Source organism: Apteryx mantelli, chromosome 1 (assembly GCF_036417845.1).
Source record: "Apteryx mantelli isolate bAptMan1 chromosome 1, bAptMan1.hap1, whole genome shotgun sequence".
Classification (NCBI taxonomy): domain Eukaryota; kingdom Metazoa; phylum Chordata; class Aves; order Apterygiformes; family Apterygidae; genus Apteryx; species Apteryx mantelli.
This window is the reverse complement of record NC_089978.1, coordinates 148,105,730-148,131,487: the sequence shown is the minus strand read 5'-3', so window position 1 is coordinate 148,131,487 and position 25,758 is coordinate 148,105,730. Positions and strand designations below refer to the sequence as shown.

At 40.2% G+C, this 25,758-nt stretch overlaps 1 protein-coding gene across 5 annotated transcripts in view; it reads left to right on the top strand.

The window, feature by feature from the left end:
• SOX5 (SRY-box transcription factor 5) overlaps positions 1-25,758 on the top strand; it is a 487,372-nt gene that overhangs the window by 171,664 nt on the left and 289,950 nt on the right. The window contains exon 1 of one of the 5 annotated variants that reach the window (XM_067306155.1): positions 22,417-22,422. The exons of the other annotated variants lie outside the window; for them this stretch is intronic. The gene's annotated coding sequence lies outside the window, so the exon portion shown is untranslated. Of the gene's footprint in view, positions 1-22,416; positions 22,423-25,758 lie in introns of those variants that run through there. 5 annotated transcript variants of the gene reach the window in all.

Sequence of the window (25,758 nt, the reverse complement as noted above, 5' to 3'; positions counted from 1 at the left end):
TCTTAGGTGGGAAGAAAAGAGAAGAAAAATCCATTCTAATGGTCACCTTAACCCTCAAACTTTTTCCTTTCATTTTTATAAAAAGCTTGCAAAAATGCACTGGGAGCAATGCTTGTGGGCTTAGTAAATCAATAACTGATGCCCGGCTGTTTGCAAGTACATGCAATCATCCATTTTTATTAAGAATTCTGAGGAGATTAGCACCCTGCAACAAGAGCTTCATTTACACTGTTGCAAGGCTTAGCGGCACAATAAACTCTCCAAGCTTGCATACGCTTCGTAACTCTAGATGACAATTTAACCAAGTCCTTTGCTTCTCTTCATGGTGGGGAGAAAATCCACCTTGAAATACTAGATCTCTTGAGTATGTGCAACATGCTAAACATTTGTAAGATAGACTATTCACAACGTTTATGTGCAGCAAGTGGAATTTAATCTCTTTTATTTCTTGCTCCAAGTCTTGTCAGTTGTTTTCCCCATTCTTTAGTAGTCTCTTTAATATGGTTTGCACATATTTAATATATTCCCTTCGAGGATCTCAACACACTTTCAAGGGCTAGTTTTGCCTTGCTATGACTCTGCAGTGCATCTAGAATGTAATAGCACTATAATATACTTTTTTATAGATATATAAACTGAAACATGGAGAAGTTAAATGATTTGCTGATGGTTATATTTAGAGTCAGTGACGGAAAGGAAAGAATTCATAAAACTGGACTATCAACATCCTATTTTAACCTCCAGACACACTGGTGCAGTTCATCTCACCTAACTTCAGATGTCTTCAGCATAGATATTATGCTCAAGTTAGTTGTCTTGTTCTTCCTCTTTGGGCAATGCAGAGATAGAGGCACTTCTGAGATACAATTCACCTAATACTTTAGTAGACATTTAGAATGGGTCAAATGAATTGTATCCTATGAATACCTATTTCTCTGCACTGACTGCAGATAGAGCCTAGCTCAGATATTAATGGCTATGCTGAAGATGTGTGAAGTTAGGTAAGATAAATCACATCCAAGCTCTCTTTCCCACAAATCTTAATTCTGAGTGCTAAGTGGCTCTTTATCAAGGTTTCAAGAAGAATACTTTGGCAATACGATTAATTAAACACTGAAAAGGAAAAGTTGGCTGCTGCCAGATTTAACCCAGCAAGACAGAAGGGTCTATTATTGTCACAGAGCACTGAGCTGTGCATGGGGAGAGGGAGAACTTTTGAGCAAATGTTCTTTGTTTTAGCATGATGGGCCAGTGCCCATATTTAGGCACTGGAAGGTTCATAAAAGTGTCAGCTGGGGTTTTCCAAGGTGCCTAAGCACTACTTCTATAAGTAGTCTTGAATACTACAGAATGAGCTTCTAGTTACATTTTAATAAGGCATTTTTGAGAATCTGGCCCCATGTCCTTTTGAAAAATATCTACCGATACCATAAGGGAGGATGAGCAAGAGAAATTTATATTTCAGAGTGGGAGTAAAATATACTAGAGAAACTGTACTGCATTGTGGCATGGTGATTTATATGCTTGTAGGGATTAATAACTTCTTTACTTCGTAACTGCTTCATAGCACAGCTGTGTCTTTCAGTCTGTACTCTCAACTTTCCAAGTAGCAGTGACAGTTCTGGATGGAAATCCATTAATGCAGAAGGAGAAATGGTACAGTGGAGCCGTTCCTAGACAGTAAATCACAAAACAATGGTTAATGGTCTGCAAAGTTTAACAATGGGATGTATGATGTTGTCAACACTGTGGCTGCGCTGATGATTCACTGAATTGACAGTGGCCCATCTTTCGACTTGGCAAGTCCAAATTTCTGGGAACCAATGGTAGGAGGTCTTTTAGCAACCTTCTTAGACTGGCATTTGCAACATTATAGATTTACTGGGAGAGTTATTGTTGCAGTCCTGGTATTTCAATTTTTTTATCTTAATTGTAAGAGGGGAAAAAAGCTAGTCTGACAATTGAAATACCATCTTTATTAAAATGATAGAAAAATCTAAGCAGGTTTTTAGTGAAGGTTAACAAAGAGTGTGACACAGATGGTTATATCTGGAGAAATAGGGTGTAATTAAGTGTGTATTCAGAATTTGGACTGACAGTCAAGAAAAGTTTTTAAAGATAGAAAGCTTAAATGTTTTAAGAGTCCGTATCACTTTGGACTGTTGGACTTTGAGCGCTTTTCAATGCTTTTGAGACTTACTGTCCATTTGTACAATCACCTTTCATAGAAAAATAGTGGAAGTCTTCTCAGGTGGTGATTTAAAAGAAGCTAAAGCACTAGGAGATGATTTGGAGCAGCAACCCTCCACCAAAGAAATGGTGGGTGTATTTACATAATAGTGTCTTCTCTCTCAGTTTGGCAGAAACAAGACAGTGAAAAATAGACAAGCAGTTGACCATTTCAGAGCAAAAATGTATTTTGCAATGTGGGCTCATCCTTTCTAATATTTCTTCCTCAGTGTCAAAGGATCATCTTCCACTTCTTTTTGGCCTGTGAAGAAAAGCCCCATTGCCCACTTGCTAAATTGTCAGACAGGACTCTGTGGTTATGCCATGCAGAGTCTAACGCTTGGGAGATGCTCCCCATAAATATCTGCAGTCTCTTTCTTCACATCTTTTCTTGAAGTCTTCTTTGTCTTAATATTTTAAAAAAAGCTTGATAGGCCTCTGAGACCAGTGCATAATTATCTGGAGTAAATATATTTCATTGCTTCCATACTGCTCCAGTCTAACTGCTGCCTCCTGTTTCATAACCTGCAAACTGCCTGGGCCAGGAACTATGCTTTTCTCTGTGTTTATGTAGCAACGAGCATCCACTGGAGGACCTCAGTCCCTGGCTGAGGTTCCTAGGCACTCCTGTTATATTATAATAATTCTGTTGTGATAATCACATAGGTATAGAGACAGATGCTCAAAGTTTCATCTCTTCTTAGATGGCTCACTGAACTGGGAGACCATAGAGGCAAAGACAAGAGAAAAAAAGAAGAGTTAACAATGTTTGTGTATAATGTGTGTCATTTTTGAGCAATGCCAATCTCCTAAAAACATACTTGCTGTTAGAAGGTTTGGGGCTTGTGTAGAGTACGGAAAGATCCTGTGCTGAGGTCTGAAAATGTTTGTAATAGAATTTGGCTTCAACAGAATACAATGATAGGCGTGTTTTATGTTGGGCTGGGAAAAGAAGGTAAGAATTTCATTATGAATATCTTTATAAATAGACCATTAATCATCATGATGGATAAAAAGTCTAAAACATGGCATAGCTGGCAAGCACATTCCTTAAGTGAATCTAACCTGAACTTAATAAAGAAATGCCAAACTAACTGCAAAACACTGTTCTGCCAAGATTCAGACTCTAGTCAATCATCCTGCCAGGTGACAGTGTTTCTAATGCTAAGACAATATATCATTTACAATCGCAGTTGCTACCAACTCAGCAGAATTAGACTATTTACTGAACAAAACCCAGTAAAGTACTGCCAGCTATGCAGAAGTTAGACCACTGCCATTCTTTGAGAAAGATCATGAACTACAGCCCACCCAGAAAAGGGAGTAGGAAGAAGGGACGTAGCCAGCACTGCTCTTAAAATGCCCCAAAGGGGACACAGTGGCAGCTCCATCAACTCTGCCACTGCTCGGTTTGGCTGGTTAGTGTCGAAGTGGGGAAAACACGGTTCCACGCTGATACCCTTTCCCTGTGGCTGATGGCAGTGCCACTGGTTACGCACCAAGATTGAATGCCTTCAGAGCACAACAACTCGCGCAAAAGCTGGAAGAGATGGGAAGGCTCTTGTCTGCTTTTCAGCTTGTTGAAAGAAAAGGTAGAGATGTGCGTCATCTGTGTGTCAGTTAAGCTCAGATAATTCCTTCTGTTGCCCAAACTATCTCAGAAAATTACTGTTCTCTTCTCACATACCTTCCATGAAAAAATGTGTTGAGTTGCTTGCAGATATCTATTCTGTCCTAAACAGAGTCAGTCGCATTTACGCATGTTTCCTCTCAGTGTATTTGAAAATGTGTCTGGGGATTCCTGACGGTGAAAGAAGTATATGAATTTAAAGCAAGTGAAAGTTATTGTACATGTAGTTATTTTAAGTGAAATTTTCTTTAAAATGTGTGTTTGGACATTGGAATTGCCCACATGCCCCAGAATATAAACTTAGAGTTGCAAATAAATTTGCACAACTGAGGAAGTGTGTATTATTTCCCATGACTTTGGAGTCTTCAGGGAGAGTTAAATTCTATTTTCTTTTGGTCTTTTGCCTCTGTACTAAAATCGGTGCCCAAGCTGGGATATGGCTTTGAATTCTGGACAGATTTCTCGGGTAGGTACTAGGGACTGGCCACATATGGCATCAGTATCATGGGGCAGATTTTGAATGGCACATAGGAAGGCCAATGCAGGAGGTATCTCTGAGAGGCAGTGGCTCCTACTGAGATCCTAATTCCCTGGGAACCCAGAGCCCCAGCCTCACACAGAGGCAAGATACTGCCAATCAGCTGATTGGCAGCATGTTGCCTCTTTGAGAGGCAGCGTCTGTTGGCTCCTGCAAAGTTCCTGCCAGCATTCTTAAACTCTAATTTGGGAAAGAAAATTACAATCTGGCACATCACCATTGGAAGGTTGCCGACCCCTGCTCTACCCTGTATGATCGGCAGCCTCTGAGAACAGTTGTATGAAACTTCCTTTGTTTTGTGCATCAGGAGCAGACGTCTGAATGTCATTCTTCCACGAGACTGTACTGTGCCTAAACTCTGCAACCGCACTGAAGACAGCAAAGGCAATGGAGTTGTCCACGTGTTGACAGTGAACAAATTGTCTATTCCCATTGTTGCTGCATGAGCCACTAGGTAACCAGATTGATTTTATGATCCCTTACTGAGTGTTCAGGACTGGTGCTTGAAAAAGACATCTTTTATCTGTCAGCCAGTAAATCTCACATTGAGTTGCAAACATACTGGAAAGCTAGAATTCAGCAAGACCGTTTTTATGAATAGAAACATTTTCAGAATAGACACTCTCCTGAACACAGTTGTTTTACAGGAATTAAAGAAGTCCTTATGGTGGATAGATAAGCCAACTCAGGATAAAATAAGAACCAGTCTACACTTTGAACTGCTGTTTGAACAGAGCCTTTTTGAAGAACTCAGAAAGTTCTGAGTGTTGTTGGTCTTTTTTCCTCTTTCCTCTGCTTTTTTCTTATCAGCTTAATTGGGAGCAAATAGTATGCAATACTAGATGAGAGGCTTTTTTGCAGCATTATTGACATGGATTATAGCAGATTTGTTACCAAACTTTTTTCTGGTTTATCCACATTTTTCAATATCTTGGATATTTGATATTAATATAAAGCAAAATCCTCAATTGACCTAAATCCAAATGCCACACCAAACAGCATACCAGGTGCAATGGCCCCCACTGTTAGCCTCATCTCTTTAGAAGAGCCATAAATCCAAAAGAATACAAACCGAGTAGGAGAAAACATTGAGTTTTCCTCAAAAGAATGTTCACTAGACTTCCAGGTCATCCAGTAAGTAGTATTCCATCTCTTCCACCATCTCTGCCTTCTTAGTAACAGGAGATTTATGAGAGGACTCCAGAGGAAGTTGCAGAATATAGCCCCTGTGAGATCCACCTGTATTCTGAACTTGTATCTTGGTTTCTGCAAATCTTTGCCATCTATTCAGAGAAGTTAATAACATACTAGCAGTGATTTAAAGAAAATAGAGTTACTCAGTGAGAGAAATTGTGGATGTTGAAACCACCATTTCACCAAAGGAAAACTCCAGATCTGTTGTCAGGTTTTTAACGATTCTGCACTCTTACACAGTATTCTATATCTTGAAAGTGCTCTGAAAACATTATCTGGCTGATTCTCTTGGAAGCCCCACAAAATAGATACTAACCTTTTTTAGAGTTGGGACACTAGTGCTAGACTTGATAAGACATTACTTAAAGATCTCAGAGAAGCTAGATCAGCACTGGCATTATAAGTTGGGGAATTCCTACCCTATAGTTCCCTGTTCAGACTATTAGGCAATTCATCTTTATCTCAATTATAGTTTCTAAATCAAGAGGTTAGATGTATTTTGTAATTTTTTCAGTGATATATGTTGAAATCAAAAAAGGGTTAATTTTATAGCTGAAATTGCTCAGAAATTGCTAACTGTCTTTAGAGTGTTCATTTAAGAGTGTCCTGAGAATATAATAATACTTAGCTCGTACTATAGTGCTTCTATCTTATGTTGTCTTGGCTGAGTGTGTTGTTTAACTGTACTGAGAGAATCACATGACAAGAGTTCTGAATATATCTTAGTTCAGTTTGACGGTAATACTTAACAAAAGTTAACTGTTGCCACACCTTGAACATTTGAATGGCTTTGGGGAGATATTAAAGTTCTAGAAAATATGTATTTTTGGAAAACAAAGATATTAATTTTAAGAAACTGCTAAATATCAAGTTCAAACTCTTGAGTTTACCTGTATTTCCAGCCTTTTTCCAGTCTGAGAGGTTTATTCCAACCACATGCATTTTCTTTACATCGGGAATATTTTGTTCTCTTTAATTGGAACTGCACTTAGGCTCAGATCTGCAAGTATTTAAAGTGGAATAGTGACAGGGCTCAAGTGCCTAAATGAAATCTTGTGATTCCAAGAACCTCTTCTCAGTTTCTGTCTACCCTGATTGTGCCTAAACTTCACAGTTACATGAGTTTTTTTTAACTTAAAATAAAGCACATCCGGAAGTGCTGCTGTCTTGGTGGAAATGAACGGTATAGCATCTATCTTCCTCAGAAATCGCTCAGGATCCACAAAGAAAATGCTGTTCTGTGTAGGTTAGTCTCTCCTCTGTCTGAAGGGGGTTCAGATGTACATTTCCTACTTCTTAGGAGAGTGGCCCAAACACCAGAATGTAGGAGAGTCTGGGATTGGCTGAGATTTGTTACTCTCTTAATGAAATTTTTCATATTGGCCAGAAAGAATAAAAGATTAATTTGGTTCCAGAAAGTGATTCCTCTCCTAGCTTAATGAGGTAGGTAATGAGATAATTCTAGTAGTTTGTCCATGGCCATTTAAAATAAAATGAAGAAAAAGGCCATGGAAAAGGGTCTGGAATCCTGGGAACCATCTTCTCGGTTGGGTATCTTACCTACCATGTTAGTGGGTCATCATCATGCTACTTCCTTTCCAGCCAAAGTAAGTTTTCTGCATTTTGTAGCAGCTTTTATGGAGGGACATGAGATTTTCTGCATTTGACTAGGTTATTGGGTAGGTTATGTTATTGGCATTTGCTTATTGGTTGTGTTATGGGTGGGTTATGTTGTAGGGCCTATTTTTAGGGCACTGCGCGGGCCAGGGGATCCCTGGGGCTGGGAGGGCTCCCAGCAGGGCAGGTCTGGGTCTGGCTGCAAGGGCCCATCCCACCAGCCCGAGGGGGCAGGGCACTGGGGGCGGCTGGGGCAGCCACTGCACTGGGACAGGGACCGTGGCGGGGCTGGAGCCGGCACTGCTGTGGTGTTACAGGGCAGGGACTGATGGCCCCAGGCTGGGCCAAAATGGGGGACGGGGCTGGGCAGGGGGGAAGGCCCAGGGGTGGGCAGAGACAGGCAGGGCTGGGAGTGCCCTCGGGGCCCTGACACCTATTGCTGGTCTGTAAGTTAGACCTGCTGCTTAGCAGCTCCACCAAATGCAAATGGTTCATTTCTTCCTGCTTTACATTTTCTGAATGGTCTAACGATAGGTTTGCTTTCACATCCTTTGAGATTAGTCTTTATTTCAGACAATGCTTTCAACACTAAAAGGGTCATAAAAATAGAGAGTTCCTGAAGAGCTTAAAAAGAAAAACTGCTAGTCTTCCATCCTGCTCCCTCCCCCAAATTATTTGATAATGGAATGGGAAGCTTTCCCATAATCTTTTGCTTGATTTTTGCTAACGTGAACCTGTCAAAGATCATGGCATTTCCTCACTGTGTGATGTGGAGCCAGCTGGAGCCATAATCCACCCACATTTTCCATCATCTTTGTATTCTGATAGGAGCTTCTGCTTAGCAGAAATGAGAAAGTACCTGTTGTTCCTTTCTTGTGGTCACACTGGGGCAGTTTCCTTCTTGGCTAAATTGTTGCCAAATCTGAGTAAATGAGACCAAAATTAATGGATTTTCTGACTGGAACCCACACCCTATTTTTATGGCAGTTAGAGAGGAAAGAAATGACACTTCCACTTACTGCCCCAGAGAAATACTTTCCAGGATGAATTTGGAACCCTCCTCCTTTGGCTTGAAGATGCAGAGATTTGGGGCTGTCAAAATACCATCCTTCGTCCTCAGTCTTATTCCTACAGGAAGGAGAAATAGCACTTTTATATGAGCACGTGGATTTCCCTCCCAGAGAACATGAATAACTTTATTCGTTTGCATTGTAGTCGTCCTAACTGGAGTGTCTTCAAGAGTGGGCAGCCAGGGCAGATTACAGCCACTCAGCCCTTTTGTTCCAGCCCTGATAGCTATGTAGCTGGAGAAAACACTCTCTCCCACTTAGTTTTCCGGTTTCCCGTTTCCCAACTATCTCTTTCGGTCTGCATTGCATCTGTTTTAAGCATTAATGTTTTGCATGTAACATCTCTCAAAGTCTAACCCATTGCTATGGACCCACCTAGTGACGGCTTTATAGATTCTTTATATTCATAAAGACACTTCACACTTATCTCTTCATGATTTTGTTTGTTTTGTGTTTTTTGATGTTTAAAATGGATCACAAACTGCATACTTCCAGGGAATAATTCTTTCATTCAGCTCTAGGGATTTAAATACTGAGAACAAAATGAAACTTATGTGGTTACATGTGAAAAAAGGTGTAAGTACGTACAGCCTGGTCACATCGTTAGGGAGATGACCTAAAATATTTCAGGCGTATTTTACATCACCAGAAATAAGAATTGCCTGCTGCCTACACGTGAAGAAACTTTTACTCACTGCTATGGGAATGGAAATGGTCAGTCTTAGCTTCCATTCGAGAATGATGTCAGAAGACCTGTATTTTATTGCTGATAGGAATCTTCTTCTATATCATAACTGACTGAGTGAACATCGTAAGTTTGAAAGCTTCTCTAGAGATGCAAACTGTAAAGAACTGGGCAACATACTATGGCTTTTAGTGATAATCTACTGCCTCATTGCTTTGTGCAGTGATCTATGAGATTTTTGGACAGCCAGCAACTGCTCAGCAACATCTGACTCTTCAGCAGCAAATGCTAAATACCTGAAAGTCCTAGACAGGTGCTCCTGGTTTATGCAAATAGTAACTGTGTGCAGTCAAGCTAATGCAACAAAGATGCATGGGATTCAGTGTCCGCATGGTGTAGTATCCCATTAAGCATATGTGGTGAGCCTATTGCTTTTGTACTGCCCACGTAGGTGGGTGTGCTCCTGCTTTCTGTGGTTTCCTGTTTTTCGTTAACCTGTGAATCCAGATAGACCACCACATTGTTCCTAAGAGGTTTGCTGACGGTAGTCCTCCTCATGTAAGGTACTCACTGGGTTGTATTAATAACTGAATATTCATATATGAAGGACTATTATGGTACACAGATTTTATGTATAGTAACCTTTAAAAATACAGTATTTGGAACCTTTTGTTAAATAGCCTGTATTTTAGGGATAGGTTACTTTACAGATCCTGTATGGATACCAGAGAGAGAGGCAAGGACACTGTTTATATTAACCACTAATGAAACTAGTTCTCGTAGCAAGTATTAAGTAACCAATTCTCCCAAAATTCTAACTCGAGCAAATACTTTGTAAGGTTTATAAGAAGTATGTATTAAAAAAAAAAAAACTTTCTGTTTTGTTTACTGTTGAAATGTTTCCATACTCATTTCATGTGCTTTCTTTCCCCAACTGTAAAAGTAGTGAAGGCTTTTATAGTAGTCACACAGAACTCTGCAATCAGATTTGTAAATGCTGGCCATTGGATTATTGCTAAAAAATACTGTATTTCTCCTTACATGGGCTAGTCCAACCAAGAACAGAGACAATCAAAAGCCTTGCATGGTGGCTTAATCTCACAAAATCCTTAGTGCAATTTCCTGACACAGGAAGCTATGGTTCCCTCTCAGCTGTAGAGAGTTGATGCTATTTCATACCTCATTGAAAAAGGGAGGCTCTGGTTTTACTTGCTGCCTCAGAAAATCGATGTATGATGTAAGGATGCTAACCCCTGAGGGATTAACAAGTCCAGGGGATAGATTTGGTTCCAAATGGTTGGAAAACTTGGTTTGAGTGGCCAAGCAGGCAGTATTAGAGGAGGAAGTGTGCTGTTGGATAGGTGTGGCTTAAAACTGCAGTATCTCATGCTCATTGCTAGCTAGAAATAGAAGAGAACCCTATCCCAAACAATAGCACAGTGTCTTGAGAATGGGTTGGTCTGCAGAAATTACACAGAGTAAATTCAGATGTTTTCTAAAATGCTGTCTGTATCAAGTTTGTAAACCACTTTTTTTTTTCCTCTCTCGGTACTGTAACACAGAGTAAGAGTTAAAGAGGATAAGGATTTTGCTTAGAAACCAAATTACTTCTTTGTCATACTCTCACAGAAGACTGAAGAGGGAGATCTAACCTGTAACCATTCTTTTGCAATGTTAAGGATGCGCTTATACCGTCAAAGACAAAAGTGCAGGAAAAGGAGGTGCTAAACCCATCAAATGAAGAACAACAGAGTACCAAGTAAAGATGGATACATTAAAATGTGCTACTGGAAACCGATGGTGAGCTCAAATATGGCTGCAAACTTAATATGCAGTCATTCTTTTAACATTGGCTTCTAACCTGTAAGGTTGGAGAAAGCAATTTTTCTGCCTCTCTTTAATGAAACAGTAAAATTGATGCTGAGAATTAGTCTAATGAATTTTCTTTCCCTGCTTGATAAATTGGTCGAAATAGTAATAAAAAATAAAATTAGGAGACATATGGATGAGTATTGTGATACTGCAGCTACCAATCAACATAGTTTTTGTAAAGAAAAATGATGTCTAATGGTAATTCCTTGAGCTTGTCAGCAAATAGTAGAAGACATCCATTAAATATTATTTATTTGGCCTTATAAGAAAGCTTTGGACAAAGATCTTCACAAGGGACTATTAGAAAAGTGGTTATGGGGTAGGAGCACTTTCAAGAATTAGATAGTGCCTAAGGGACAGAAGACAAAACCAAAAGTGTATGATCAATGTTCAGTGTAGGAAAACGCTACAGAAGGGGTATCCAAAGTCTGAGTGTTGTAGGTGGTGTTTCATGTATGTATTAATGAACCTAAAATGGAGGTGAACAACAGTGGTACAGAAACATTTGCCGCTGATGTAGAATCATTCAAGTCAGGGCTGGAGAAGATTGTGGAGGACTCCACGGGGACTTCTTGCGGGGTAGGAGGACGGACAGGTTGGTTGCACAAGTGTGGTGTTGACAAATGCTAAGTATTGCACATTGGGCAGAAAATTTGACTTAATGATACTCTCTGCTCTGTTGTAACTATAATCACTTGGGATTGGAAAGGAAGAAGGTTTGTGTTTCCTTATGGAATACTTAATCAAAGTGGATGGAATGATTCAAACATGAGATTTAGTTGTTGAAAATGGAATAATAAATAATGCTGAAAATACTAGAGTGATATATGTCAACAGTAAGCCCTTTCCTGTAATACTGAGTTCTGTGTGGGTTATGCTAAAAGATGTATATAGCAGAAATAGAAAAAAATCAAGGAGGCAGTGTACAATTTGACTTTAAAGAGACTTCTATATGAAGAAAAAGCTAAAGGACTGTTTAGAGAAAAGATGAATAATAAAAAACAGAGGTTTACAAAATAATGTGTAGCATAAGAAAGGAAGATCTATTATTCCTTTTTACTTCTTCAGCTATTACACAAACAAGTCATTCAGCCAAATGGAAAGGTAACAAATACAAAAGGTAACAAATACAAAAGACAAAATAGGAAACTCTTTTATACAACTTGACTTTTGGACCAGTTTCCTGTAGGATTTCTATATCTGAGAAATAAATTTAAAAAAGACTTGTGTTTATATCTGCATTATTTGCTCTAATACAAGATTTTGGAGTTAGCCATGAAAAAAGTTTGCTCTCACCCAGTCGTTGCAGACCATGCCTCTAACAGGTAGGACTCTGTAAATGACTGCAGGCTCTGTCCATCTGACCTGGCCTGCGAAGCCCTGAGCTGCAGCTGGGGGGCCTGGGCAGCTGCACCAGCCAGCTGTGGTCATTAAAGCGCACTGTTGGGATAGTACCAGGACATGCTGTGTCTTGGTTATTGTGGCAAGCTCAGTAGTGCGCTTGCCCATTTCTCTTTTGTGTATTGATTTTTTCTACCTTATAAAATTTGGTTTACTTTATAGTTGAGGCCATTTTACACTTAAAATTTGGTTTACTTTATAGTTGAGGACACTTTACACTTAGGCCGATGCTGTATTAAGTAACGTCTACCTCAGAGTTAAAGCCAGCCACCAGAAGATGAGGGCTAGGAATAAACTTGCCTCTCTTGGTATAGGTTGTTTGTCCAGTCTGAATCCCCTCCCTTCAAGACATCCAGGACACAGTATAATGGAGAACTTTTTCCTTTGTGAACCACTCTGTAGTATGTGCGTTTGAGACAGAGTTCTCTCTTAAATTCTGTGATGATTTTTTGAACTATCAGTTAAAATTAAGTTTATTTTTATTACATAATGCCCAACTTTTTCATGCAATTAAACACAAAACCCTGGTAATGTCATGGGCATTTGCTTAGTAACCAGTGTGTCATGGCCCACAAATCACTTTACAGTTGCGACCTTTCTAGAGATTGTAGTCATGAAGCTCTGTGTAGTTGCTTTTGTGCCAAAGGACTGTCCTGGCCGTATGCACCAGGTTAATTTTCACTACGATACTGGGGCCTTCTGAGAAATTTATGGCAAGTTATATAAAAAGGCAAGTTATAAGAAAAAGGTAGGTGGCCCTGTCTCCTTTATTTTTCCAAGCAATCTGCAGTCCTGGAGATACCTGCTGCCATTTTTTGCTATCTCAGAATTCATTAGAAAACAAGTTTCACCTGTGACATTCTCACATGTGAGATCTTTGCCCAGATTTTGAACCATATTGCTCTCAAGAAAGGGCAGTGGCTATATGCAAATACCAGGAGAGATGGTTGACAGGATTGATTGTATGGGGTCAAATGCTAAAAAGGTATGTAAGAATTTGATTGTGTTTCTTGAAAAGGTGTCAAGAGTATCTCTGATATCCGATATGGTGGCATTCAGTGTTTCTGTATTTTGACATGTTTCTGCATATGCTTAAGGCTGTTAACATGCAGAAGTTATCTAATTTATTTTATTTTATTTATTGGACAGGGGTCAGACACTTCGGAAATTATGGACTGCATTCTCAGTGAATCAAAATATTTAGGTTGCTTGTGAAGTTCAGTCCTTGGCATGGTGTCACTAATTACTTCTACACAACTTTGAAATAATGACAAAAGGAAAATGCATCAGCAAAGAAAGAGAAATTAAACTTTGTTAAACAAAACAAAAGCCACATCAGAAATAGAAACTGTTATTTAAGGGGAAAAGTGGGTGACCAAATGTGCAGTCTGGATTCAGTACAAAGTTACATGGCAAGAGAAGAGACACTCAGCTTTGGATCTTCTCCAGGCAGAGGAAAATTTATGGCGTAACTTTTCTTTGATAAACATTCCTGAGAAACGAGGTTGTGTTTTAATCTTAATGAATGTTTGCTTCAGTCCAGTGGGGTTTTGTGTCGGCCATAGTTTTTTATATCTCCTTTCTGATTCTTTTATATTCTGAATATACTTTAATCTCCACTGTTAAAGATCTGTCCTGCTTAAAAGCTAATTGGCAATGGAAGGTAGTCAGCCCTGTACCTAGATTGCATTAGGGCTTTTGCTGCATGCTGCTAGATATTCTGATTTTTTTCCCATACTTATGCTTCAGAATACTGTACCAGCATTTTGTGTGCCTTTTTCTGCAAGGTGCAGTGGCATACGCGGGGTCCTCAGCATGCTACCCCAAGCAATGCTTCCAGCCTATAGCTGTCTCACGTAATGAGAGACGAGAAGCAAGAGTTAAGCTTCCACAGAACTAGCAATAACAACAAGCCATGGTCTGTTTTATACTGTAGCTATGTATGTATTTCTCTATAATAGTGGCTGAATCTTCTGTTTGGAGTCTGTCTTTCAGAAGCAGGAATTCAGCTTTTTACTTCGGAAAAAAACCCAAATGATGTTAGTTTTGCTTTTACCCAAAAGTGGCAAATTGCTGATAACACTGCATTGGAGCACCATTAAAATAAAGGAATGGACATAGTATGCTTTTGTAACTTTATAAATGAAACATAACTACAAACTCACTGGTTACTGTTTCAGTGTTGCGAGGTGTAAAATAGCAACATGTTTTATAACTCCTCCTACAGAGATGCATATAATGTCATTAGAATCATTGCTTAATCTACAATTCGATCTTGCCAGTGACATGTATAACAAGTTAAATACCAGTACAGTGTGTTTAATAAACACTAAGGTGTATTAGCTTTATCATAGACTGTATATATAATATAGGGAACTTGCATGTGTGGTAGAGTGAAAAGGGAATATATATACAAATTTGTTCTGCATTTTAAAAATGGACATTTCAGTATCCGTATTTTTTTGAAGCCTGTATTTTCTATATAGTGTTTAAAGGAATTCTTATGATTATACAGAGTAAAAAGGAATAAAACAGATAAGTAATTTAGAGAATGTAAGGATATTACCATTTCTGAGTTCTTCGTCTATTTACAATTATACTCTGAATTATAGACTGGTTTGGATAGAGGGTATTTCTTACAAAAGACCTAATTCTTCACTGTTCTTCCAGTTCAAAGTGAGCAGAAAATGCTAATATTATTTAGAAGTATTTTATAGTCTTACTTTTTTTCTTGTCCAAGTATATAAAATGAAGGGCAATTATGAATTGAGATCTATGTGTTTGTATCATGCCCACCACAGAAGAGCTCAAGCTGAAGGTGGCTGCTAGCCCTATGGAAAAAGTGTCATAAACTATCATAACAGCACTAAAAGACAACCACTTCTAGTGTAGAGAGGCAGACAGTAGATGTACAGCTGTGGGCTTGGAGATTTTTGATTGCAAATACCAGGGTAAACCTCAGGATCACAACAGGAAATCTGGAATGCCTTCACAAAATGTATAGGACTAGGTGCCAGGGATTATTCCAAAACACCTTTGTACTTTAAATTACATGGTGCTTGTTTTATATCAGACAGTCAATCAACGGAAGCAAATCTGTTTTAAATCCAGGGTCCTTGGCGCACAGGTTAGTAATAGCATAATATAGTGGAAAGAATGGTTAGAATAGAAATACAGAGCCAAAATATGATGACTCTAACCCTATTCAGTGGTTTAAAAAAAGAGACAGGATAGTTATTGGGGAAGGGACAAGAATGCTGTGATAAAACCTGCAAGAATTCTGTTGAGAGACACTCAGACAAGCCCCTTGGATTAAGCAGGAAGATCTCTATAAGTTTCAGTGCACTTTGAATCATGCTCAACAATTATTATCTACATTTATAAATAGATCAGAGTTGTATTAGTAGGATACTTAGTCTGAGAAGCTTGTGTTTGGCTATAAAACTTAGGCTGCCTGTTCAAAAGAGGCTTGGGGTCTACCAACTCCTCCTCCACACATACAAGGGAAAGAGGGAGTAATTTCCATCTGAGGGGAGTTGGTTATCTATATGAGCTGAGCTAAGCTCCTTGTCTGGTATATTGTGGGCAGGTATTTACATTTTCCTAACAGTCATTAGAAATGACACTGAGAAGGAACATCCTTGTTGGCATTGTCATCCAAGAGGCTGAAGATTGGGTGGGCACTGATAGTAAACAGGCCTGTCACTCAGAAAGTAATCCTCCTAGTCAGGATGGAGGCGGAATAAGAAGACTCTATGTAAGGTGAGGCTTTTGGTCTCCTAGCAGGACAATACATTTTCTGTGGGGGAAAAAGAAGTGCTCAGAAAATAACATAGAAAAAAATATTTAGAGCAACAGGTTCCTATAGTAGTAATATTTTATGTACAAAACCTTAATGAGAAACTGCAAATTTGAAATCTAGTTTGTTTCTTAAACTGTTTCAAGCCCAGCTCCTATCCATGGACATGCCCATCTATTCTTTGTGATTTTACAAACAAACTGTCCTGTTTTTTCTTTTTTTTCCCCTCAAGTTGCTTCTCTGCAGACCAAGTCTACTCAGACAGACAGTAAAAGGACCTTGCTAGCTAACTGACAGTATAGAGAAATAATGAAGCAGACTGTACACAGAACAAAGAAACTGAAAAAAGATCAGAAATTTGTCCCTGATTTCTCTCATTTTCACAATTTTCACAATTTTCTCATTTTCAAAGTTTTTTTTTTTTTTGCCACAGGAGGATATATATAAAATTTAATTTTGTGTGTGTTTATATATACTGTTTTTTTCTAAAAAAAAAATAGATTATAGTTTAATTCATATGTATATTAATTTTGAGGTTCCTTTACCCTGGTGGGTATGGAGTGGACAGAATCAAAGTGAGCTGACTTGATTTAAAAAAATGATTAGATCTTTATTGTAAGGTTTAGTGACCCTTAGGGAAGTTTGAATTCAAATTTTAGCTAAAGATTTGGATTTCTCCTTTAGAGTAGTGTCAATTCTCTTTTACAGGGAAGTTTGCAGATGATAGGCCAGTGCTGAAATTGCATGTAAATAGCTGCTAAATTAGGGCTTCCCATTTGCAAATGAGATGGTTTTATTTTTACTTGAAGAAATTCAGTAAATTGAAAAACTCTAAATAGCACAGGAATTTCAGTTCTCCAGACTGCCTTCTCCTTCTCAGATTTTGCTATACTATATTCAGCACTCAGTTTTGCCAACACCAAACATGCCTGATGTGGCAATTAAATTTTTTTTTTTAAGCATAAATTGGTTATATTTCTAAGAGTTAACTTCTCTTGACACATGTACTTAATTCCCATTAATGGAAATGGCAGTTAGACATGCACACTGAAAGGAAAAATCTGTTCCTAAGCATATGATCCAAACTGCATTATAGCTAAACATTTCCATACTCTGAAGTAAGCACTCATTATTTGCAAGATATTCTTCACAGTAAATGCATCAACCCCACTCCATTCTCCCTCCATTCTCTCTCAACCTGTTCCAAAACATCCTTTCGTAGAAACTTTACAGATTCTTTTTAATGCTGTAGTTGTTTTGGATACATGCCTTAAAAAGAAAGGGTCTTCAGAGTTTTGCATATTTTCTGTCAGAATTTTCCGGTAAATCATTCTGTGGAACATCTTACATTTCCTTGGACTTTGTAGGTCTCTATTATTAAACCTTACAGTGGAAACAACAAAACCCAAAAAGCTCACTTTTTTTTCCAGCACTTCCTTCACTTACTGTATTGTAGCATCTGCCAAAGGCACTAGGCTGAAGTATTATCATTTGATGATTTTAAGAATTTTTTTTTGTTTAGTTTAAAGTTTTTTTTCTGCCAGTATGCTTGTATAAAAACCTGTGGATTAGATATATCTAATATTTCAGAGTTATGGTATTTCTAACTTGAGCAGGGTGGTTAATGGATTTTTTTGGTTCACCTCTTGAACTGGAGAACCACAATAGCAACAGAAATTCAGCTAAGTATAAAAACTCATGTAAGAGTTTATAATTTGAGTTATTTCCTTCATCTAAATGAAGCTCGGAGATTTTTGATTAATTCAACACAAATTGTCTTGTTTTATGTGGACCTTTTTGTGTTGGGCACAAGGGAAACAAAGCAAGAGAAATGGAGATTCGCTAAACTGCTGTGAGAAAAAAGGCTTAATTTTCTCATCAGTTGAAGATATTTGAACTTATATATCCAGATTTCTGAATTTAAGAAGACAATTGGGCATAGATCTCCTGCACTGCAAGTGAATTTTCAAGCTACTGACCTACTCAGTAAAAAGGGGGCAGGCATCAGGACTTGCTATTACCAGTGAAAAGTTTCAGGACAAGGTAGAACTTCGTATGTTAAAAATTGGATAGTTGCACGTTGCATACATTTTCTTATTTCTCAGTCAATGTTCATTTATCTGAATTCCTTAGTTTTTCTACTTTCTGATAAGATAGCAACCTTCTTTATATGTCCTTGCCATTTCTAAAAAGCAAGTCCTTAAAGTTAAGGCAATATGATTTGTAGTAAGGTTTCAAAGATTCTCTAAAACCATTTGTTTGGCCTTCTTTTTTCTCCCTCTTGCAACTGCAGTTTGACATACTTACGAGAACATAATTTTATAGCTAGAAATACAATGGTAACAGTAACAGGATTTTTTTTTCTCCTTTTGGACCCAACTTGGTTTCCTCCCATGGAGCTGAGGGAGTGAGCTCAGTAGTTGCAGAAAACATAAGATGAAGGAAACCAGGAAGAAGAAGAGGTAGCTTAGCAGAAAGCGTAATGGGGTAAGGGTAAGTGTTATAAACTAAGGTAAGGAGAGAAAAAAATGGGTTCAGGTCAGAAGCATTCAGAGGAATGGTCTCTGCTTCCTTTCTTCCATTTCCTCTCTCCTTCTAAGCTCCCCCTCTTGCTCAGTTATCTTTCAGACTTCTCCCCTGCATGTTTCTTAGCTTTTTTTTCCTTTTATTATGGCTCTTTGTATGTTTTCTAGTCTAGCCTAAGTCTTGTTCCATACTTCCTGATATTGATGGTGATTGTTCATGTTTGTAATGATAGTAGCTGAGAGCCAGCCAAGAAGGAGCCCCACTGTGTCACTGCGTGACACAAACTTGGAGGAGTACATCATCGTTGCCCAGAAGATCTTATAGCTCACATAATGTGAACAGAGCATGGAAGGACATGGTAGAAAAAGGGCAGTTGCAGGGCAGAGGTGAGATGAAAAAAGACTATGAGGTTAGAGAGCTGAGTGGCGCTAACATGCAGACAAAATACAATAGTCCTGTTCTGCCAAAACTGTTGACAATTCTCTGAATAAGAGATCATCTTCATTTTCCCCTAGCTGGGGTTTCTGACTAGCTTCTCTTTTCAGACTTCTGCCAAGGCCATATGTGAGGAAGCAGGGGAAGCAAAGTGAAAAGTGGCAGAGAGAAACAGCATTGTGGAAGTACTGAGGGGCAATGGAGCATCAAAGGGAAAACGAAAGCCCAAGAAAAAGGGGCCTCACAAATGTTGAAAAGTGTGAATAAATCTCTGAAGTGCATTTTAACCAAACAATTGGATGTAAAAATCGTGCCTTTGTAGAAAAAAAGCAGCTAAAATATACTGTTGGACACAGGGAAAGAGCATGTTTCAGCCACGTAAAGACTCTTGCCAACTGCGGGGTGCATGAGATCTTTGTTTCTCATCCTTTTACTGCAGTTGGCTAACTGTGTCGGCATGGGCAAGCTACTTAACCTGTCTGCATCTTAGTTTCCTTATTTGAGGCCAAATTCTCCTACTAAGTAGCCCCCTACTCCACACAGATTTGCTGATTTGAATAGAGCCCCTGTGGAGTGAGATACTTTTCAATACAAATAAAGTTTTGGAATAGGCCTTAATTATATTTATTACCTGCAGAGGAGTAATGTGAGACTTAACATGGTTTGAGACCCTCAGCTGAAAGAAAGTATTTGGAATTGTTCTTTTTAATCATCTGCTGCCTTTTCAATGTCTACTTCATAACTACCCTAAAAGGGCTGGCTTCTACACAACAAATAAAAAATCCTTGTACATATTAACTAGGTTTGTCAGTCTGCTGTGAATGAACCTCTGTGGAAAATATGATATGCTGGGGGCTACTGAAGGAAATCAGTTTACCCTGCCCCACAGTGAGGAGCCATTAGATCTACCTCACGCCAGAAGTTGACAGATTCTGTGACTCTGCTCTGAGCACTGGGATAAGGCAGGCTGCAGAGACAGTCTTTGCAGATACTCTTTTGTGAACGATAATGAAGGCGCCTTTGCAAACTTAGCTGCAGTGTTTTGTTTCATGAATGGTATAGTGCTCTTTTGGGACGATGTGTGTAACTTGCAAGTGGCTTTGCTATTTGTGATTAAAACGATCATCCTGGAGCTTGAGCTGATAATGCCTTTATGCCACACAGGACTGACTGGCCCCTGTGTGAGCCTGCCGTTTTGCATGTGCGTTGAGAGTAAATAGAAACAAATTAAACAGCATAGCTGTTGGATATTAATAAAAATAATCTTTTCTTTTTGAAAATTTTTTTAAGCCAGTGGGCATGAAAATGTTGAGCGTTTTATGGCTGCTCTGTATCAGTATGTGTGCGTGCACTTGTACGTATTTTAAAAAGTAAACTTGCTTTCTCTGTGTGACTGGGAGGTGGGGGTAAGTGGGGAAGAGAGGGGGCAGTGGACCTAATCAGACTGTGGTGGGGTCAAAACCTCATGGTTTTTAAAGGCCCTTAATGTTATCCAGCTGCAAATTAAAAAAAAAAAAGAGAGAGAGAGCGAGAGAGCGAGAGAAAGGAATTAGGGTTGGGGAACTGGAAAGAACGGAGTATAGATATGTGCTTGTGTGTGGGTGTGTGTGCATGTGTGTGTTAAAGAACAGGCAGACTTAGTTTTTCCTTTTTTTTTCTCTTTTTTTTTCCTCCCCCCCCCCCCCCCCATGCGAGTTCAGTGCCAGGCTGGACATTGGCCGTGCAGACTATTGAGCCATTGTCTGCTCCGCTTCCAGAATAGCCCCCAGTTAATCGCTCGGGCTTTGAAGGGAATTTCCTCGTGGGATTCTCCGCAGCAGACCTAATCCAGTGACCTGCCCCGGCGACAATGGCAGGCTCCCCGCAGCCGCTGCCCCCCCGTCCCCGGCTCCGCCGCGGCGGCGGGGCGGGCTCTGCGCGGTCGCCTTTTGTGCAGCCTGAGCCCTCCCAGTAGGAGTGGAGAGCGGGTCCCCCCCCTGCCTCCGCTCGCCGCCTCGCCGGGCGTGCGGCGCGGCGGGATTCACGCCGCCTTCCCCTGCGGGTGCGCGCCCGCGGCCATGCCCGTGCCCGTGCCCGTGCCCGTGCCCGCGGCCGCGCCGTTTGAGCAGATGCTGCCGTGCCCGGGCCGGCCGCGGGCGCTGCGTGCCTGCGCGCCGCTGTAACTTCGTGTCAAAGGTCCGTTCAGTCTCTGATCCCTTCCCCGCCGGCCGGGGCTCTGCCCGCGTAACGGGGAGCGCCGCGGAGGCGGTGCGCGGCCAGCCAGCGCCGGGCTCTCCCAGACCTCTCCCGCGGTTTGTCCGCCTCGTTATCCGCGGTGCCTGGGCGGAGGAAGTCGCACAGATCCGCGGCTGAGGGGCTCCTTTTGCTTGCTCAGAGAAAGGGGGGGGGGGGAATTAAAAAAAAAAAAACTAGAAGACAAACTGAAAGTTTATTTTTGTTATTGTTTGCGCGCGTGTGTGCGTGTGTGCGTGTGTGTGTGTGCGCGCACGCTGTTTTGGCATGTGGATACCTTTCCCCTTCCACACAACAGGGCTGTTTGATGGAGTTTGGAGCTGAGGAAACTTTGGTTTTGTTGCCAGGACGGTTCGTAGCACTTTGTGGAAAGCAAGAGCTAACAGTGAGACCGACAGAGTGAGTGACAAGTTGTTTACAGGTTTCCTTGAAGGGGCCTCTGCTATATTTCAATCTGTCAAAGTTGCTTTTCTTCCCTCAGAACAATGCCTGATTGTTGTGGGTTTTTTTTTTCCTCAGAGAGAAAGAGGGAGAGAAAGAGAGACTAAAACGGGGGGGGGGGGGAGGAAGAAAGGAATGAAAATTCTTTCGAGTACAAATGCCTTTGGTAACATTTTTATGTGTCTAATCTTTTCTCCCCTATTTCAACTCTGAGAGAGTTGATAACTGTTTCAATTTAATCAGTCTGCTCTTGTTTTATCTTCTTTCTCCACTGATCTTCCTCAGCGCAGGGGATTTGCTCCTGGTTTGCTGGGTTTAGGTGGATTGTTGGGCTATTTTTTTTTCAACCCCCTTTTCTTTTCTTTTTTTCCTCTCGTTTTTAGGGCATTAAATGAGTTGACTTTTCACATTTTGTGGTGGCTGGAGAGCAGAATTAAAAGGAAAGGACAGGCACCCTGAGGTTGTCTAGTGCCTTGCAGCCGCAGCACGCTGCTCCGCTGTGGGGGGAGCTTTATAAACAGTCTGCTGCGAAGTGTGCTACCCCTTTAAGAGACTGGTCAAGGAGTCCTAGCTCAGAGAGAGAGCGAGTCAGGGAGGGAGAGAGAGAGAGAGAGAGAAAATCAATCGGTTTAGAAGGTTTGGACTCACTTGACAGGTTCAGTTGGAGGCGATCATAGGTGGCTGCTGTGACAAAGGGAAATTGTGCTTTTCCAGCATGCTAACTGACCCTGATTTACCTCAGGAGTTTGAAAGGTGAGTCGAGTTGGGAGTGTGTGTGGGGGGGGGGGGGGAGGGTTGTGTTTTGGGTTTTTTTGTTTTGTTTTGTTCCCCCCCCCCTTTCTTTTTGGTTTTGTAGGTTTTGTGGGTTTTTTGGTTTTGAGTACGCGTGTTTGCGCGCGCGCGTGTGTGTGAGAGAGCCGATGTCCGCGGTACACACACACACACACACACACACACACACACGCAGAGCAGAGGGGCGCGCAACTCCGGCGCTCGGCGGGGAGATGCTCTCCCCCCCTCCCCCCCCCCCGCTTCCTCCCCGCGGAGCGTTACCTTGGCTATTCAAATCGCGTGTCAGTTAGCCGGACGCGCGGGGGTGGGGGTGGGGCGGGGGATCCCTCCGTGCCGCCGCCGGCGCCCCGCCGCGCCGGTGATGCTGCCCCGGTGCTTAGCTTTGTTCAGCTCCCGGGTGGAGGAGATCTTCGCGGACACTGCCATGCCCTCTCGCTTTTCGCTCGCCTCCTTTCCCCCCGCCCCAACCCCTTCCCTGAATCAGCCCATGAAAATACAGGAGGCGACGCTGGGTGCGGAGTGCCTTCGTTGTCAGCATCTCCCTGTCCTCCGAGAGTGATTTCCAGGGTGACAGCAAGATGCCTGGTGGCGGGGGAAGCGGTGGGTTTAACTTCCAATTCGATCCTTCTGTAAAACTTTGGAAGGCGCTCAGTAAAGCACATGACCTTTTGTTGATCTAGCACAAGTGATTATTTTTAGGCAAATTAACATCCCAGCCCTCCGTCAAGAGAACATCCTTTTGGCTTCGAAAAAGTGAAACTCTTGGTTCTAAGTTTGAGCTGTTGCCTCGCTCGCTAAGTGTCAAAAGCGGGATTTTGATTTGTGACGTATACGCGTTCATCTCCCTCTTTGCGAGGCAGGAGCCTTGCATGTTTGGAATTGAGTTTTTTCTGTCACTGGCAAGGGCTAGTGACCTCCGAGAGTTTAGTCCTCCTTTAATATGATCTAGCCTTTCTAAAATGTTTTGAAGCCTTTTCTCAGACATTTGTACACGCATCCATTGATGATCCAGCATCCTTTCCCTCCGGCTTGATTTTTAAACATTATTAGTAGTCCCTTGTTTAGCTGCAATAAACAATTCAAACTTTTCATTTTGAAGTGGTAAATAAAAGAATGCCAGGATGCGTGTTACTTAGGTTTTTTTTTTTTCATTTTCATGAAAGCTACCTCCTGTATAAACATTTGGTTGTATCTGACTATGCAATACAAGCTAGGTGCTAGACCAGCTGGTTAAAAATATGCTAAGTCAAGCTGTTCATCGTTCAAACCTACTGCATTTGATAGTAAAGGCATGGAAAAGAAGGCAAGATAAAAACATTTTAAGTGGGCTGAGAAACACGCTTGCAGAGAAAGGACAGGAAAGAATGCTTGAATTAAAAGATTGGAGAAAAATAAAATTGGGAAAATCTGAAAAGAACTGTTTTAACGCTTTCAGTCCTCTTTCTGCAACTAAACACTTCCTTACTAGAGAGTGGAATTGGCATTGTCGAACTGTTCCAACGTCTTATTTAATACAATTAATTTTCCAGACTTGCTTAGAATACTTGGCATTTTTCTTTGGCTTTGTTATTATTACAGTAATAGGAAAAAAAGGTTGTTTTTGTTCACATGTATTGTATTAAATTAGTTCAACTACCTGAGGAAACTGTTACTGTTTCTGGTGTTGAGCCTGATCTAACATCACAATAATATAGTTGTCTTGTTCATAAAATTACTGGATTGAAGTATTTCATTTGCTTCACCCAGATTATATATAGAAATTTGTAAGCAAGCTATTTAGATTATTCTTTGAACTTTGTGATGAACACAATACTTATAAAGTCTGTTAGGCAGAATGGAAGCCCTTTAATTTTTCTGTTGATGGACTTCCTTTTTCTCTGAAGTATCTCTGCACTATATATGTATTTATATAAATTTTATATATAAATAAATCATTCTGGACAAAATATGTTCCTTAGAAATAAAATGAGCTTCTCTGCTCTTTTTTTTTTTTTTTTTCCTGGGCATACATTTCTTTTTCAGAGATCCAGAGCTTTGCTCTTGTAAACATTCTAGTTAAATAATCAATAAACTGCTCTGCTTTTGCTATGCAGATAATAGTAAGCAGTAGAAATGGGAAGCAATAAAAATGAACCTCAGGATATAGGATTTTTTTTTTTTTACAATTTTTCCTCTGCAGTTGAAATTGGTAATACAAACCAATATCTTTGTTAATCATTACCATTTGTTTACATTGCGCATGTTTGTCTATAGTTGCACACACATACACAGAGTAGATACTGTCCATGTAATATATTTATATTTATCAAAAGACAGGCATGAGGACACGCTTTCTCTCACACAGATGCACAGACACACACATGGTCGCAGGGATCACATGTGCATATATGCACAATGTGTAGAAGGTTGCTTTTTAGACTTTTATAGCAGGTTATTTTCTTAGATTCTCAACAAGCACAGTGCTTGGAGCACATTTCTGCACTCACTAGGATCCCTCATGTCATATCTGCATGACCAACTTTTAATTTTGTTATTAATAGCCATCTCCCATTATTTCCTATTAAACTTAAATAGCGAATTGCAAGGAGGTAAAGATTTATCAAGCAAAGTTGTTTGCCATTCAGATCTCAAGAGTGTTTGTATTTATCTCAGAAGGTTATTCTTCTTTCTGTCATCTTTCCCACGATGTTTCAGTGTATCCTGGTAAACTGCGGACAGTTCAGAAACTTCGAGTCACCCCAACTTTCTAAAGACGCTGAAGATCTGAATCAAGGGGGGCTTCTCTTGTTTGTCTGCGGACATTATCATAGGCATTTGTGACACACATTTAGAATGAAAATGATCCTCAGTGTCAGACAAATAAACATTCATTAATTCATTCAGCATCAGTAGTAGATTGCACTAGGTTTTGTGAATTAGCATGTATAGTTAATTATCATACCAAAAATGTGAGGGTTTTCATGCTTTCCCGGGAAGTTGCTTGCACTTCTTTATTTCTGTTTGTGGTGGTTCAATTGTTTTATTGAGAGGAGCATCAGAATGAACATACTGAGGGGGATGATGTTTGAAGAAAGGTTGTATGAAGGAATTGTAGCTGGAGTCTGTTCCATTTGTTGCAAAGGAAAGGATAACTTTGGGATGTACTTTGTGATGTACCTGTGGCACTCTGAATTGACTTTGAAGGTCTCAAAAAGAATAACTTTTTTTTTTTTTTTAAGACAAGGAAGATCATGCTTAGATATATTTAAATATAAAAAGAATGACCACAATAGAAAGAAAGTTTACTTCTTTGAGGAA